Source organism: Haliotis rubra, unplaced genomic scaffold (assembly GCF_003918875.1).
Source record: "Haliotis rubra isolate DU_JTF1 unplaced genomic scaffold, ASM391887v1 Scf1, whole genome shotgun sequence".
Taxonomy (NCBI): domain Eukaryota; kingdom Metazoa; phylum Mollusca; class Gastropoda; order Lepetellida; family Haliotidae; genus Haliotis; species Haliotis rubra.
In genome coordinates, this window is record NW_025764891.1 from 6,634,214 (window position 1) to 6,653,783 (window position 19,570).

The window sequence follows — 19,570 nt, forward strand, 5'->3', positions numbered from 1 at the left end:
ACCATGTGGTTTGGTTGTAGTCAGTGAGTGAGTTTAGTTTTATGCTGCTTATGCAGTATTCCTGCAATATCTATGCGAGAGTCACCAGAAATGGCTTCACACATTGTACCTATATGGGGAATTGAAACGGCCTTCGGCGTGACGAGCAAACGCTTTAACCACTAGGCTACCTCACTGCCCCAACCATGTGTTGTAGAAGGCAATATATATAATACATTCCAAGTAAATCTATTACATTGCCTCACTGCCCCAACCATGTGTTGTAGAAGCCAATATATAAAACATTCCAAGTTAATCTATTACATTGCCTCACTGCCCCAACCATGTGTTGTAGAAGCCAATATATAAAACATTCCAAGTTAATCTATTACATTGCCTCACTGCCCCAACCATGTGTTGTAGAAGCCAATATATAAAACATTCCAAGTTAATCTATTACATTGCCTCACTGCCTCACTGCCCCAAACCATGTGTTGTAGAAGCCAATATATAAAACATTCCAAGTTAATCTAATACATTGCCTCACTGCCCCAACCATGTGTTGTAGAAGCCAATATATAAAACATTCCAAGTTAATCTATTACATTGCCTCACTGCCCCAACCATGTGTTGTAGAAGCCAATATATAAAACATTCCAAGTTAATCTATTACATTGCCTCACTGCCCCAACCATGTGTTGTATAAAACATTCCAAGTTGATTCTATTACATTGCCTCACTGCCCCAACCATGTGTTGTAGAAGCCAATTTATAATACATACATTTAGAAGCCTATTACATTGCCTTCACTGCCCCAACCATGTGTTGTAGAAGCCAATATAATAAACAATCCAAGTTATTCTATTACATTGCCTCACATTGCCCCAACCATGTGTTGTAGAAGCCAATATATAAAACATTCCAAGTTAATCTATTACATTGCCTCACTGCCCCAACCATGTGTTGTAGAAGCCAATATATAAAACATTCCAAGTTAATCTATTACATTTCCTCACTGCCCCAACCATGTGTTGTAGAAGCCAATATAATAAACATTCCAAGTTAATCTATTACATTGCCTCACTGCCCCATCCATGTGTTGTAGAAGCCAATATATAAAACATTCCAAGTTAATCTATTACATTGCCTCACTGCCCCAACCATGTGTTGTAGAAGCCAATATATAAAACATTCCAAGTTAATCTATTACATTGCAGTGTTTAAAATACCTTGAGTCAGTTGAGTATATTATGCCACCAAGCAACAATCTGCAAGTTTATCACTTTATGTTTTTCAAGTTGGTCCACAAAGGTCACAGACTGACTTTTGCTGACATGTTACTGTAAATTAGTTTGCTCTTTTGAGTTCCATTTTTGTGGATATACCTCCATGCCATCATGTCCACAAAACCCCAGCTGACAACAATCTTTTGCTTTGACAATGCTGTTAAAAACAGCCCCCATAGAAAACAGAGCAAAAAATCCTAGTTTAAGCAGGGGGAAAACTTTGGCCTAGGGGGGGAAACTTTAGCCTAGCCCAAACTTTCCCCGGTGTAAGAATATCCTAGGACAAAACTTCCTGGGGACCGGGGAAGAAATGGCCTGCTACACCGGGAATATGTGGGTGTTATCTGGAGTAGCACTCTGCAGACCATTCAGTTTTGAACCTACGCCCCACATGGGTACAATGTGTGAAGACCATTTCACCTTCCGTGATATTACTGGATTATTGGTTAAAGCGGCATAAAACTCACTCACTCACACATAAAGGTTAATGGTCTCATGATACCATCTCATAGTACCTGGTACCCATTCACTGCTGGGTGACTCAAAACAAAGTGACTTGCCTAAAGTGACACCACACATGTCAGTGTTTCAGTGTAGAGTAGGACCAAAGTCCTAGAAACTCTCAGGAGACAAGCTGCAGAACAGTCACTCCAACTGCTTAACTTCACCTTCAGCAATCCATGCTTGTTGTAAGAGGCAGCTAATGGGATCAGGTAGCCAGGCTTGCTGACCGTGAACACATGTCATCATGTCCCAGTTATGTAGATCGATGCTCATGATATTGATCATTGGATTGTCTGGTCCGATTATTCACAGACCCCTGCCATATAGCTGGAATATTGCTGAGTGCGGCGTTAACCAAACATGGGACACCACTATCATCAATCTGTCTGGGCCAACCGATTTGCCTGAAACTAGTCTCCCTTTAACCATGTTAATATCAAAGGAGAAACGAAGAAAAACAGTTATGTCGTTCTGAACTTAAAATTCAATCATGCCAATACGAAAATGACAAACTTGATCGATGATATGCAAACACAAGACATCTCTTTCAAACAGAGTTTTTTATTAAACCGTTGTACAATTTCAGCCTTTTTGTAGTGTGTGGACGTTTGTTTAAGCACGTAAATATGGAACCCCAAGACAGGAGAGGCCGGTTGTGATAAAACAGAAAAAAGATGTCCAAAATCAATTTCCACTCAAATATTGTAGTCGTAGGTTTTTCATCTTTTTGTAATTTGTAGGTTGTGATGGCACTACCTAACAGACTTCTATAAAGAGTTATTTACATGTCCAAACAAAATTTATGTCCACTGACTTTGATGTTACTTACGGTGTGACTCCAATGATGCTGAGATTGCAAGTATTTGAGAAAACTATGTACAGGGAATATATTTGACGGAAAACCTCTACTTTCAGCTGCCTGTTCTGAAAGAGCAAAAATCGATCAAATAACCCTCAACGTCACTATATCTTTCTTTGAAAATTTTTATTTGCTGGGTTTGTTTTTTTCGGTGAGATATTCATCAGTGTGGACAGTAGGCATGCCATGAGTGCGGGTAATTACCCGACCACGTCAGTGAGTTGAGGTGTGAAGGTTCAGGTCAATGATCAATTGCTTACAATCTGTAAACATTGAATTCAGCAACTTTTCCCAAGACACTGAGTTCAAAATATCTTGTGTGCTGAGAGGCAAGTGTTGGCATGCATATGAGACAATTAGATCATATGATAGGTTTATTTACCTGAGAAATTAGCTTGATGTGTATATGGTGAAGCATATTTGGGAAAAAAAAAATTTCAAGGATTTTCAAGACTTTAACAGTCAAGATTTTTTGTCCTCCAGAGATTCACCACAGTGATAAATTTTGAATTTTTTTGTGCATCTCTGTAATTTATCAGTCAGTAGTTGAAAAAGTGCTCCGAGGGAATTTTGGGCTGCTGTTGGTCTTGAACTGTGTAGCTTGGTGACTTGGTTAATTGAGCGTTATCAAATCCTGACGGTTGAATAAACACTTACAATATCAATCATTGGATTGTATGGTTCAAATTCATGTTTAACTGGCTGTTACATAGCCGAGTGTGAAGTGGAAAATTAAACAACCAACACATTGTTAGAACATTTAAAAATATTGATGTCATCATTGTCATTGTCATCACCATCATCATCATCATCATCATCATCATCATCATCATCACCATCACCACCACCACCACCATCATCATCATCATCATCATCATCATCATCATCATCATCATCGTGTGTGGGGGGTGGGGCTAGCCTAGTGGTTAAAGTGTTCGCTTGTCACGCTGAAGACTCAGGTTCAATTCCCCACATGGGTACAATGTGTGAAGCCCACTTCTTGTGTCCCCCACTGTGATATTGCTTGAATATTGTTAAAAGCGCCATAAAGCCATACTCACTCTCTCATGTGTGACCCACAGGTTGTGATTTGTATTGAATACGCAGGATCCACTAATTGAATGATGATTCCGTGACAATAATAATTGTGATAATATTGCATAATTGTATTGTGCAGTGTCCGTGCCCGAAATGATGCTCATACAACTAGGCAGACCTGCTGGGAATATGTGGGTCTTATCTGGAGCAGCACACTGCAGACCATTCAGTTTTGAAGCTACGCCCCAATCCACAAAGCGATCGTAGCGCTACAACAGTGATAAGTTCATGGTAAAGTACGGAAGTTATGATTACCTTAGCAGTGTGATCACTTTATAGAATGGGGCACAGGTTGTAAACGTGCCAACATTGTCACAGAGTTGTATGCTGCAAGGAAAGCATTCCATAGTACTGATGGTGACTAGTGAGAGAGCAAATGATCTATAACCAAGGGGTTTGATGTGTGAAATTTCACTGAGTTACTGTTGTGATTCACAGTTGGGATACTGGCAGCTTTGTAATGAGAATATCAGACAAACAGACTCGTGAAGATCCGGGGTAGAATTAGGTCTTCAGCAACCCATGCTTGCCACAAAAGGCGACTATGCTTGTCGTAAGAGGCGACTAACGGGATCGCGTGGTCAGGCTCGCTGACTTGGTTGATTCATGTCATCGGTTCCCAATTGCGCAGATCGATGCTCATGCTGTTGATCACTGGATTGTCTGGTCGAGACTCGATTATGTACAGACCACCGCCATATAGCTAGAATATTGCTGAGTGCGGCGTAAAACTCAACTCACTCACTAACTCAGAAAAACAAGGGGAGACAATCCCTGAAGATGCTTGTGTGTCAGACCCACTGTCTTGAAATACATTTTTACCTTCATGGAAAGTCAGGTGAGTTTTTTTAGCAAGTGCTTGGCAGAATAACTGGCGGTGTAAGCTGTATTGTTCTGAACTGTTTGCAACATATTGAATTAGCTTCTCGTTGAGGGCAGACAGAAGGCTGTGACCTTGACTTGACGAGGGATCAAACAAGTGCAGAAGTAGTATTGGCAAGGATGAGATGTCTGATGAAGTAAAGGGTTTTTCCATAGACAGCACCACCAATGTCAGGGGTAGAATAGTTCGTAACGGCGAATACCAGTAAATGGATTAGATGTATGGCTAGGCTTGGCGATATTGCTCATAGTGTCATACTGTGTACCCTGATGGCATATGTCTTTGCTGATAACATAAATCACTGGATTGTCTGGTCCATACCTGATTACTGTTAACACAGGCCCTGTCATGCACACACACAGACACAGATGCAGTCACACACATGCACTCATGCAGTAAGTATAGACACTAAGATTGTTTACATTGTTACCAACTGCAATTGTTTTGTTCCCACTGTTCATGGCATGGCTACCCATGAAGGTCTGGGTTAGAATATTGATCTTCAGTAACCCATGCTTATTGTACGAGACAACTAACGGGATTGGGTGGTCAGGCTTGCTGATTTGGTTGACACATGTCATCGTTTCCCAATTGCGCAGATTAATGCGCATGTTGTTGATCACTGGATTGTCTGGTCCAGACTCGATTATTTACAGACAGTCACCATATAGCTGGAATATTGCTGAGTGTGGTGTAAAACTAAACTCGCTCATTCCATGGCTACATTTTAATCCCCTTTTGGTGACAACTTGAGCCAATAGGTGCCTCTTGTGATGAACATGGGTTTCTTAAGATCAGTTTTTGCCTGGATGTTCATGGGGCCCACATATTTAAGATCGCTCAACCTGGTCCACCTAATTTGTTACGATCAGCACAGGTTGCTGGTGACCAATATTCTTATTCCTATACTTATTGTTATTTTAGAACCAAGATAATCAGTGCTTCACTTTGTTCCATGTATATGTTTCAGATCATGTCTAAACTGTCACTAATCATGGAACAGTAATATTGTAGAACCATGCAAGATGTCTTCATCATTCATATCATCAAGAAATGCATCTTCTTTATAATCAGTCATCTTAATTAGTGTCACTATCATTAATAGTCTTCTTGTTTAATATTGTCATGATAATTAGTAATGTTATTTAGTATCTGCATCACATCCAGGTGTTACATCATTCGTTAGTGTTTTGATGTTTAATTTAACTGACAATGATTGATGGCATATTTTGTGACGATTATAACTTCAAAATTTTGTGTAATGAATGAGGTTTTTAAGTTTTGAAATTATGATCATTAAAATTGGCACCTTTGCACATAATGTTCTCGAAAATGCACAAAAAGGATGGAAACCAATTATAATTGATTGAATAGTTGGGAAAAACTATCATAGCCAATGATCAGTAATGAAATTTGAACACTAATATTATTAATAGCCCTTGTGATCCCTTCAGACTGCAGCCAAGGTGACCGTATTGAGAACGTCAATGTCATTCTGCATGTGTCAATTTAGGAACTCAATTATGCAGCAAGTATGTGTTTGAGGAATAATGTGTATGACAAATTTGTTGGCTATCTGTGACTTTCATGAATCCCTGTTTTTCTAGTGTAACTACATTTTTGACATTTCAATCTGAAACTACACGGATGGCTCATGAATCCCTGTCTTTCTAGAGCAACTACGTTTTTTACATTTCAATCAAGCCTGGCTGGCAGGCTCACTCACTCACTCTCTCACTCTTTGACATTTCAATCTGAATCCCAAGGCTGACTGACTGACTCACTCTCTCTCACTCACTCACTCACTCACTCTCATATCACTATTGCTTACACTGCCATTTGTTTTCTCAACAAACTTTTGTCACTGTTGACTAGGTAACTAAATGAGTTGATAAGGCTCTCACCAAGCATGAAGAAAACAGATCTGGAAATGGACACGGAATACAAACAACAGATTTCAGTGCAATCCCTCTTGTGTGAGGTTAATGGATGAGCACAGCTAACATGATCAGGCTCATTGCCTTGAACGGCTGTACTTCATACTATCATTACAATCTCAGGAAACAGAACCATCAATAACATGTGAGAAGATGACAACAGAAGCTCTGGTTGCAAACAGCCTTCTCTGTGATCACACTGGAAGATGTTTATCAGTGACCTGTGACTTGTGAAATGTGACACATTGCAAATGTGTTTTGACCCAGATCAATCATCAAGTTCGGAGCACCCATTCCATATACAGTCCAATTTCTATTCATTTTCCAGTCCAAATTTGATGGGGTATCCTCATGTTTGAAGCGTTCGCTCTTGACACTGAAGACCTGGGTTCGAATCCCCACATGGGTACAATGTGTGAAGCCCATATCTGGTGTCCCCCGTCGTGATATTGCTGGCATATTGCTAAAAGCGGCGTAAAACTAAACTCACCCAAATTTGATAGCAATTGAAAATAGCCTATTTTTCTTGAGGAACAGCTTTAACACATGTATTCCTGCGATTTGTGTTTTATTTGTACTTGATCTGGCATGTAAGAGCCTGTTTATTCAGAGGCGCAATCTGGAAAATCAGACCTTGATGCCATTACGTAAGAGTCTGTAGAAGATATATAGGTCCAGATATCACCAGGTTTAATTGTGACAAGGGAAACTCGATAGTCTAGACTCTTGAGGAATCGCATGCTGCACTTTTTTAATTTTTCAATTTACAGATTAATCAACCGAAGTAAAAGCGTAGAAGTTAGATTTATTTTTGTTTGCCCATCTATTCCATTTTTTACACCTGTAAAGTGAGAGTCATTTTTTAACTAATATCTGATGCAAAGTTAAGTCTCTGGCCATCAAATAAATAAAACAAACTCCAGCTTTCGCTGACAGACCTGAATACTTGTTTCTGTAATAACATCTTGCACAGATTTAGATTTTTTAACTATTTCCCAAACTCGTCTGTGGTATATTTTAAAGAGAAGATTCTGTATCAGAGATGCGCTTAAGACTTGTAGGATCTATCTACAATGGGGATTTGATGGTCAGGATCAGTGACTGTTGATTGTGGGCAATGGTACCCACTTGATATGGAGTTTTGGCATTGGCCTAGACATTAGGCATTGTTATATGCATGTAAGGCACAGCTGGAGTATAAATGGTTTGGGTCTTTAACACTCTTAGCTCACTCACTTCCAGTCTCTTGTTTGGTATGTTGTTTAACGCCACACTTAGCAATATTCCAACTATATGGTGGCAGTCTGTAAATAATTTTGTCTGGACAAGATAATCCAGTGATCAACAGCATAAGCATCGATCTATGCAACTGGGATATGATGACATGTCCACAAAGTCAGCAAGCCTGACCACCCGATCCCGTTAGTCGCCTCTTATGACAAGCATGGGTTCCTGAAAACCAATGGTAACCCGGATCTTCACGGGTCCCAATCTGTAATCTGCCCGTGAAGTAAAGTAGGGTAGGGGTGAATCCATCAAGGAACCCCCACAGGGAGACAAGCATGGTACTGTGGATCTGTTCCATCAAGGATTCCCCACAGAAAGACAAGGATGGGTTACTGTGGATCTATTCCATCAAGGATTCCCTACAGAAAGACAAGGATGGGTTACTGTGGATCTATTCCATCAAGGATTCCCCACAGAAAGACAAGGATGGGTTACTGTGGATCTATTCCATCAAGGATTCCCCACAGAAAGACAAGGATGGGTTACTGTGGATCTATTCAATCAAGAATTCCCCACAGAAAGACAAGGATGGGTTACTGTTGATCTATTCCATCAAGGATTCCCCACAGAAAGACAAGGATGGGTTACTGTGGATCTATTCCATCAAGGATTCCCCACAGAAAGACAAGGATGGGTTACTGTTGATCTATTCCATCAAGGATTCCCCACAGAAAGACAAGGATGGGTTACTGTTGATCTATTCCATCAAGGATTCCCACACAGAAAGACAAGGATGGGTTACTGTGGATCTATTCCATCAAGGATTCCCCACAGAAAGACAAGGATGGGTTACTGTTGATCTATTCCATCAAGGATTCCCCACAGAAAGACAAGGATGGGTTACTGTGGATCTATTCCATCAAGGATTCCCCACAGAAAGACAAGGATGGGTTACTGTGGATCTATTCCATCAAGGATTCCCAAGGATGGGTTACAGAAGACAAGGATGGGTTACTGTGGATCTATTCCATCAAGGATTCCCCACAGAAAGACAAGGATGGGTTACTGTGGATCTATTCCATCAAGGATTCCCCACAGAAAGACAAGGATGGGTTACTGTGGATCTATTCCATCAAGGATTCCCCACAGAAAGACAAGGATGGGTTACTGTGGATCTATTCCATCAAGGATTCCCCACAGAAAGACAAGGATGGGTTACTGTGGATCTATTCCATCAAGGATTCCCCACAGAAAGACAAGGATGGGTTACTGTTGATCTATTCCATCAAGGATTCCCCACAGAAAGACAAGGGATGGGTTACTGTGGATCTATTCCATCAAGGATGATCTATTCCATCCCCCCACAGAAAGACAAGGATGGGTTACTGTGGATCTATTCCATCAAGGATTCCCCACAGAAAGACAAGGATGGGTTACTGTTGATCTATTCCATCAAGGATTCCCCACAGAAAGACAAGGATGGGTTACTGTTGATCTATTCCATCAAGGATTCCCTACAGAAAGACAAGGATGGGTTACTGTGGATCTATTCCATCAAGGATTCCCCACAGAAAGACAAGGATGGGTTACTGTTGATCTATTCCATCAGGATGGGTTACTGTTGATCTATTCCATCACAGGAAAGACAAGGATGGGTTACTGTGGATCTATTCCATCAAGGATTCCCCACAGAAAGACAAGGATGGGTTACTGTTGATCTATTCCATCAAGGATTCCCCACAGAAAGACAAGGATGGGTTACTGTGGATCTATTCCATCAAGGATTCCCCACAGAAAGACAAGGATGGGTTACTGTGGATCTATTCCATCAAGAAAGACAAGGATGGGAAAGATCTAAGGATGGGTTACAAGGATGGATTGATCTATTCCATCAAGGATTCCCCACAGAAAGACAAGGATGGGTTACTGTTGATCTATTCCATCAAGGATTCCCCACAGAAAGACAAGGATGGGTTACTGTTGATCTATTCCATCAAGGATTCCCCACAGAAAGACAAGGATGGGTTACTGTTGATCTATTCCATCAAGGATTCCCCACAGAAAGACAAGGATGGGTTACTGTTGATCTATTCCATCAAGGATTCCCCACAGAAAGACAAGGATGGGTTACTGTTGATCTATTCCATCAAGGATTCCCCACAGAAAGACAAGGATGGGTTACTGTTGATCTATTCCATCAAGGATTCCCCACAGAAAGACAAGGATGGGTTACTGTGGATCTATTCCATCAAGGATTCCCCACAGAAAGACAAGGATGGGTTACTGTGGATCTATTCCATCAAGGATTCCCCACAGAAAGACAAGGATGGGTTACTGTGGATCTATTCCATCAAGGATTCCCTACAGAAAGACAAGGATGGGTTACTGTGGATCTATTCCATCAAGGATTCCCTACAGAAAGACAAGGATGGGTTACTGTTGATCTATTCCATCAAGGATTCCCTACAGAAAGACAAGGATGGGTTACTGTTGATCTATTCCATCAAGGATTCCCCACAGAAAGACAAGGATGGGTTACTGTGGATCTATTCCATCAAGGATTCCCCACAGAAAGACAAGGATGGGTTACTGTTGATCTATTCCATCAAGGATTCCCCACAGAAAGACAAGGATGGGTTACTGTGGATCTATTCCATCAAGGATTCCCCACAGAAAGACAAGGATGGGTTACTGTGGATCTATTCCATCAAGGATTCCCCACAGAAAGACAAGGATGGGTTACTGTGGATCTATTCCATCAAGGATTCCCCACAGAAAGACAAGGATGGGTTACTGTTGATCTATTCCATCAAGGATTCCCCACAGAAAGACAAGGATGGGTTACTGTTGATCTATTCCATCAAGGATTCCCTACAGAAAGACAAGGATGGGTTACTGTGATCTATTCATCAAGGATTCCATACAGAAGGATGGGTTCCACCAAGGATTCCCCACAGAAAGACAAGGATGGGTTACTGTTGATCTATTCCATTCAGGAATCACCACAGGGAGACAAGCATATTTCTATCTCAGAATCTCCACATTGAGTGAGTGAGTTTAGTTTTACACTGCATTCAGCTATATGGCAGCGGCCTGTAACTAACTGGACCAGACAATCCAGTGATCAGCAGCATGAGCATCGTTCTATGCATTGGGAAATGATGACATGTGTCAACCAAGTCGCCTCTTATGACAAGCATGGGTACGTTACTGCAGACCAATTGTAACCCGAATCTTCACGGGTTCCACATTGAGACAAGCATGGGTTATTGTATATCTATCCCACAAAGAATCCCCAGAGAGTGACATATACATGATACTATGGATCTGTGCATTCAAGGAACCCAAAAGGAAGCGAAATATTGGCTCCTGGTCCTAATCCATCCCACATTACTCCTGAGAGAGGAGTGAAGTGGATACCAAGATTAAATTTAAACAATTAATACACCAGTGAGGAAGCCTTGACCTTCGAACACCTTAGAGAATGACCTTGTTCCTTTTAGTTGATGAGTTTTCCAGGGGCCCAGTACGCGGAGTGAAGATGCATAAACTTTAAATGGCCATCAGTCTGATTCATTACAGTGACCTGTGATCAAACGAAATGCTGTACAATACTCAAAATCCCCAACCACAGTTTTCTCACAAACATCAGCATGTTATAAAGATACCAAGTTGATAGAAACAAATTTATAGAGGGTGATTAATGAAACATCACTTGATTACTTTGGATAAGGTTTTAACCATAATATTGGCAATGTTTTATGACTTTAGTTGCCCATATTACCCTATTATCAGCAAATATCACTTGATACACTTAACATCAAAGACTAAGCATGTTTTTACTGGAGATTAAATGATGAGACTGCTTTGCTGAGTTCAAAAGAAGTCCTTGAAACCATCAATGATGATCATCTCTCTCTACCACAGGGACAAAATCGGGAGAAAAATCTAAATTAAGGTAAATAACTGTGACAGAAAGGAGGTCCCCTGATCTGAAGTGTGAATCACGGAGGAACGTGTTGGGCTCTTGCCATGCTCTGTGTTGGTTCAGTGTTATGTTGCCGGTGTAGCTGTTATAGTGTGTTCATGTATTGTGTTGTGATTGTTGACTGTAATGTGTTTTGATTCTTTGCCTGTTGTGCTTGACTGTATTGTGTTTGAATGTTTAATAGCATTGTTTTGTGTGAGCTGTTGTTGATGCTATGAATCATGTTTCAGGGAGGTTCTAGATTGCAAATTAATCCGATACAGCTTGAGAGGAAGTAGCCACAAAACTATGACAGTATCAGTGTTTAAAGGGCACCATCAGCACTACCACCACTGCATCATCAGCATCAGCATCAGCATCAGCATCATCAGCATCATCAGCATCATCATCATTGTCATCATCATCATCATCATCATCATCATCAGGTGCCTGATGCTGAGAGTGTGGGTTCGAATCCAAGATGAGACTCAACCTAACAAAAGTACAAGAATCTGTAGTTTTCTGAGAAAGTCATCATCATCATCATCATCATCATCATCATCATCATCATCAGGTGCCTGATGCTGAGAGTGTGGGTTCGAATCCCAGATGAGACTCAACCTAACAAAAGTACAAGAATCTGTAGTTTTCTGAGAAAGTCATCATCATCATCATCATCATCATCATCATCATCATCATCAGGTGCCTGATGCTGAGAGTGTGGGTTCGAATCCCAGATGAGACTCAACCTAACAAAAGTACTAGAATCTGTAGTTTTCTGAGAAGGTCATCATCATCATCTGCTCAAAGGTCACTTGATCCCCTTTATCATCAACCATCAGTAATGTTTCAGTAATTTGTGGTAATCGTATATATCTTGGACTGTAAATTTTGATAGTGTTTCTAAATTGGCTTTTCTGTTATACTGGATACCGATCAGCGTTGATTCTTGCAGCTGAAACCGGCTGTGTAGTGCTTCCCACAGACACTAAGTACAGTAATCAGTGTCTTCTTGAGGAATTATTGGATGGGACACTGTAAATCCAGCTATCAAATGATCTTTAATATAATGAAAAATGAAAACGAGACTTGACTAATGAGAAATGAACAGCACAAATGTTGCGAGTGTCTTGACAAAAATGAATGACATTGCTGTCATAAAATGCCTTTAAATTACATTCTTCTCAGTATCATGATGTATCACCTTTAAACTTCTCACACTCAGACACACATAGACATTTACACAGACTGACATGTACACACAGATACACACACTCATACACATACACAGATACACACACATGCCCCCCACCACACACATGCATGCATGCCAGCATGCATGTGCGCATACACACACACAATATGAGGCATTCATCCATTCACAGTAATTCAGAAATTTTATTTCTGGAATTTGTGTTGGCTATGTCCATATACAAATAAAAGGACTTGCCCATGGTTCATATATCTTACAAAAATCACTGGGAAAAGGAGCAACTGAATTAACAGTATTTGGCCTTAACCAACCAATGATGATGCAGTCAATGATGACCCTCTCAGTACCTATATGTGTGTTGTGAGTAAATAATGTAAAATGTCAACCTCTGACATTCCTGAAGTTTGCCCCTCTCTTCCTTTGAACTGTTCTTACTATGGCAGACCAGGATGCAATATATAACACATTTATGAGCCAACCAACAAAAAGTAAAGGTGGTTTCTTAAGTGAACAATCATCTGGGAGTTGTTAAAAACCACTGACATGAGTCTTTTCAGCAAAGAGAAATGACCAGTTCCTGAAACGTGTGCAGCTGGGATCCAGACGGAGGATCAGTATGCCTCACAACCTCTGTGTCTATATGACACAATTTGTCTGTTGCAGCAATAACAGCATGGCCAGAAAGTGCCGGGCCAAGTTTTATATCCCCATTCACTGGTACCATTATTGTAATGGTATCAAACCTCTGAGATGTAAAAACAGTGGCTGTGATTCTGACTATCTGACCCTAACACGTTTATTGACCAACTATTTTCCGACCAACCAGAGGTTCTTTTTAGTGAGTGTATTCCATAGCATGGTATCCCTTGGTTACTGTCAGTTCATTCACATCTACATTTAAACAAAATATGGAGTTGAAACTGTAGGAATGGTGCCTGGAAGTGTCTGGATTAAATTTTTCAATATGGCCTTTATGGCAGCCATATTGGATATCCTTCCTTGTCTATTTGTCAGACTTATTAAATGTTTATCTTTGTCCATTAGTCAAAGATATTGAATATATTTTTGGTTTAGTCAGAGATTCCTTCATTACAGCATCAAGACTGGCCTGTATTTGCTCAATATTACACAGACCATGTTTGTTCAATACTGTGCAGTCAATCTTTGCTCAACACTATACAGCTTAATAATGAAGCATACAACTTTATGGATAACAACTTCTTGTTTATTGCATAGAGTGCAGTGGCGGATCCAGTGGTGGGGCACACACCCCAACTCCTCCGAAATTTCTTTTCCCTGAGGAGCATTTCCCCCTAACCTGTGGACTTCATGATGTATGTGCACCCCCCTTCTTCATAATCCTGGATCCACCCCTGGAGCGACGTTTCGATGTAGATTCTCACACCATTATCAAGCTAAATGTCGCAACAAGAAGTTATCTATAATGGTGTATACTTCATCATGGACTCACTAACTTCTAGAATGCCGAGGGCGGTGGGGTAGCCTAGTGGTTAAAGCATTGGCTCGTCATGCCGAAGACCCGGGTTCGATTCCCCACATGGGCACAATGTGTTAAGCCCATTTCTGGTGTCCCCCGCCGTGATATTGCTGGAATATTGCTAAAAGCGGTGTAAAACTAAACTCAATCAGTCAGTCAGTCATTATACCAACATGCTGATCAAAGAATGACTATACAGGTTAATATCATACAGCCTATAATTGCTCAAAATTGTACAGCATCATTTGCTCAGTCCTTACAGCCTAATTGTGCTGAAAGTTATACAGTCTAAGTTTGCTCAATACTCTGCAGCCTATATTCTCAATATTTGCAAGTGTGTTTGCACAATATCATGTAGCGTATATATTTACTTGATAATGCACTGCTATATTTGCACAATACCGAACAGAATGTATTTCCTTCTCAGTACATGAACAGTACAATTTGAACAGCTTTCTGGAAATTGTAGACAATCAGGAGAAATATGATTGTAATGTGTGTTTCTTAACTCACATTTCTTTTTCACTTCGAGGAAACTGTATGTCTGGTGGAGAAATTGAAACATTTTGATATTGAAAAAATATGTTTCATGAGTTTCTTCTTGTTCTACGTTCACTCTGTCACTGTGGATTTGATCGGCTGGACAAAACATGTTAGTCTGAATAAAAAACAATGAGTTATTTGCTGGATTTTTTTTAACTGTGTGGTAATTAAATTCTCAATGTTGGTTTGATAGATTGTTTTCAAAAATAAATTTGATATCTGTATTTTGTGAAGCTTAATCTGAGTAAATGTGTAAGTCAACGTTAATTTAACATGACAGATCCCTCCAAATCTTAAGGTCATTTCACAACTCAAACATTGCTGATGCAAAGTAAAAATTCTAATCACTCACAGGTGTCATGTTTTCCAGATTATGTAAGTCAGTGCTAAGTTAACATGACACAACTGCTTTTTGGGCTTATAGTCATTTTTCAGCTGAGCAAAATATTTAAATTCAAAGTGACAAAACCTTTTCCACATCCATAAGAAATCTCTGCTAAAAACAGTGCCGATTGTACAATATATTGTGCTTGTGTTAATGAATCCTGAGCAAATAGTGATGACACCAGGTGTTAATGAAATGGTGAAGCAGATCCTGCTCTACTGGTGGCACACATCATAAATTAGGGCAAAGGCTAGTCAATTGCTCACCTGAAAAAAATTCGGTGATCATTAATGTTACTGATGCAGCACATTTTGAAACTTCCTCCACATATCGGGGCGGTGGGGTAGCCTAGTGGTTAAAGCGTTCGCTCACCACGCCAAAGACCCGTGTTCGATTCCCCACATGGGTACAATGTGTGAAGCCCATTTCTGGTGTCCTCTGCCGTGATATTGCTGGAATATTGCTAAAAGTGGTGTAAAACCACACTTACTCATCCACCCACTCCTCTGCATATCTACTATAAGATGTTACCAACGCCCTGAATGTTGTATCCTGGATCGAAAAAACTTCTAACATCTTAACCCACTCTTTCAAAAATGTCATATTTTGCTGAATTTGTTAGTGCTAATGAAATAATTCCCTTTTTAATGTTACGGTCCCTAAACAGTTAAAATATTGATCTGATGAAAATGGTAACTCCCATTCTCATAAGGGATATTTTGCTGAATTTTTAAGTCACTGTGAGTTTAACATGACCCAATTCTCTTTCTGATCTCATGCTTGAGAAAAGAGACACATTATAATATGATGTTTGTATGTATGCAACTGACATGTGTGGCTTGATGCTCCGTCTCATACATCCTGAACAACTCAACTCCAAATGCTCCACATATCACTTATGATAATGGTATGTGCAGTTGTCTGGGTAACACGTTATTGGCGCTGTTGTCTAATAATGGCACATGTCTAGGACTATGTTAACAAGGTGTATTTTCTTTTACTTGCAGTTCAAGATATCTGTTTTTCATCATAATAAATATGTGTGAGACTTTTAAAATGGCAGCACACTACAGTGGATAAAAGTGTAAAATTATACTTCCACAACTAAAAATAGCAGTTAGGATAATAGTGCCCCAAACCACCAGTATCAAGTACAAGTTGAATGAAAGTAGCAGATGAAAAGACTGGATACCTTATTAAGGCATCCATTGGCATGCAAAATACCATACATATCAGTGCTGTAAATGTCATGTGAGTGAGTGAGCATGGTTTTACGCTGCTTTTAGCAATATTCCAGCAATATCATGGCGGGGCACACCAGAAATGGGCTTCACACATTGTACCCATGTGGAGAATCTAACTTGGGCCTTCGGCATGCCGAGCAAACGCTTCAACAACAACGGACCGCCTCCGTGGTGTAGTGGTTAGAGCGTCCGCCCGGAGAGCGGAAGGTCGCGGGTTCGATCCCCGACCGCGTCATACCAAAAGACGTTAAAATATGGTACTTGTTGGTCCCTGCCTGGCGCTCAGCATTAATGGGTACAATAAGGGTACAATAAGGACTGGTCGGCTCGGAGTCAGTATAATGTGTCTGAGTGGGCTATTCATGCTTCACTGCGGCATGGTATCTCAGTGGGCTAGCACTATAAAACCAGCTTAAGTCTGGGCTAGTACGAGCAGCCGCACATACACATACACATACACACGCATGCACGTCGTCATATGAGCGAAATATTCTCAAGCACGACGTAAAACCCAATTTCACCTCACCTCACCTTTAACTACCCCACTACCCTACCGACCCTAAATATCTTCTTGTTCCGTAAGATTTTCATGATTATTTAATGCATTAAGTCACTCTTTCATATTTGCAAGCTTTTTGTCATGTCAAATCAGTATGACACATTTGTGAGTATAATAATGTCTTTATTAACTTTTATATCTGAACCTGAGAACCTTTTGATCTGACTTTTAGAAAAATGTACCAAGAATGCAATGGTCAAATGACGTCAGTAATCTTCAGCTATGATGTTCACGGTTTCTAGTGTGATGTCATTCCAACCTAACGTCACAGTATGATTGGAATGACATCAACAATGCCGTCCCAAAAGACCATACACTGGTGCACATGTGATATTGCCAGTGTACAAATACGATTTGTATAAACTCTGTTATTTCAAACCCTATAAGTAATGAAAGGCTATATTCAACATATGGCAGGTCTCTAGCAGCAGGTCTTATCACACACCATTATTTCAAGTCTACAGTACGAGATTTCTCCATTTTAATGATTTGTTGGTTCATGTGGTATTCCTCTCACAACTTCTTGAGTGCCTTATGTTTCTACGATCACCGTAGATACCATCAAAGCAGTGCTCGTCAACAGCCCCTTGCATACACCAACCTCTTCAAATTGCACCTCTTACTGTCTAACATAAACAAATTTATTTTGTTAAAGGCATTTGGGTTATTTTAGTACCTCATTGTCTGGCCTTGCTCATGTGATCAAGCATGCATTGTTTCTCTATAACAGTTTGGGACCATCTTGAATGAAAGAATCTGGAATCTTGGATGTAATGGTGCTGATAACTTGGTGAGTGAAATATTTACCACTAATATAATTTTTGATAATTTTAATCTCACATGTGTCTGAGGTCTGAAGTACTTCCCCCAAAGATAGCCAGCCTCCCTCCCTTCCACCTTCTCTCCCTCTCTTTCCTTTCTCTCTCTCCCTCTCTCCTTTCTCTCCCTCTCCTTTCTCTCCCTCTCTCTCTCTCCTCCTCTCTAAGGCTCTCTCTCTCCCTCTCTCTCTCTCTCTCTCTCTCTCTCTCTTCCTTGCTAAGTCTTTAGTGCTAAGGCAATCATTACTACAATACTTTAAACTTTAACATAGCCATAGAACAGCTGTAGCGCTAAGATCACTTTGTGGAGCAGGGCACCAGGTTTGTGAGATTTCCTCGGACATCAAATGTGTAGGGGTAGCCTAACATATAAAGGCTTTGCCTAAAACACTGATGGCTTGTGTTCAAGTCAACAGTGATATTTCTAGCAAGTCCTCTACAGTCAAATAGCTGGCAGATCCTCTACGGTCATATTGCTGGCAGGTCCTCTACAGTCATAGAGCTGGCTGGTCCTCTAATGTCATCTAAGTCATAGCTTGCTATATTGCTGGCAGGTCCTCTACAGTCATATAGCTGGCAGGTCCTCTACAGTCATATAGCTGGCAGGTCCTCTACAGTCATTCATAGGTCCTCTACAGCTGGCAGGTCCTCTACAGTCATATAGCTGGCAGGTCCTCTACAGTCATATAGCTAGCAGGTCCTCTACAGTCATATAGCTGGCAGGTCCTCTACAGTCATATTGCTGGCAGGTCCTCTACAGTCATATCTCATATAGCTGGCTGGTCCTCGAATGTCATATTGCTGGCAGGTCCCTCTACAATCATATAGCTGGCAGGTCCTCTACAGTCATATAGCTGGCAGGTCCTCTACAGTCATATAGCTGGCAGGTCCTCTACAGTCATATAGCTGGCAGGTCCTCTACAGTCATATAGCTGGCAGGTCCTCTACAGTCAGGTCCTCTCTACAGTCATAGGTCCTCTACAGTCATATTGCTGGCTGGTCCTCTACAGTCATATTGCTGGCAGGTCCTCTACAGTCATATAGCTGGCAGTCCTCATGGCTGGCAGGTCTCTATGGCTGGTCAGGTCCTCTAGCTGGCAGGTCCTCTACAGTCATATAGCTGGCAGGTCCTCTACAGTCATATAGCTGGCAGGTCCTCTCTACAGTCATATTAGCTGGCAGGTCCTCCAGTCATATAGCTGGCAGGTCAGTCATATAGCTGGCAGGTCCTCTAGTCAGTCATATAGCTGGCAGGGTCCTCTACAGTCAGTATTGCTGGCAGGTCCTCTACAGTCATATAGCTGGCAGGTCCTCTACAGTCAGGTCCTCTACATCATATAGCTAGGTCCTCTACAGTCATATAGCTGGCAGGTCCTCTACAGTCATATAGCTGGCAGGTCCTCTACAGTCATATAGCTGGCAGGTCCTCTACAGTCATATAGCTGGCAGGTCCTCTACAGTCATATAGCTGGCAGGTCCTCTACAGTCATATAGCTGGCAGGTCCTCTACAGTCATATAGCTGGCAGGTCCTCTACAGTCATATAGCTGGCTGGTCCTCTGGCAGGTCCT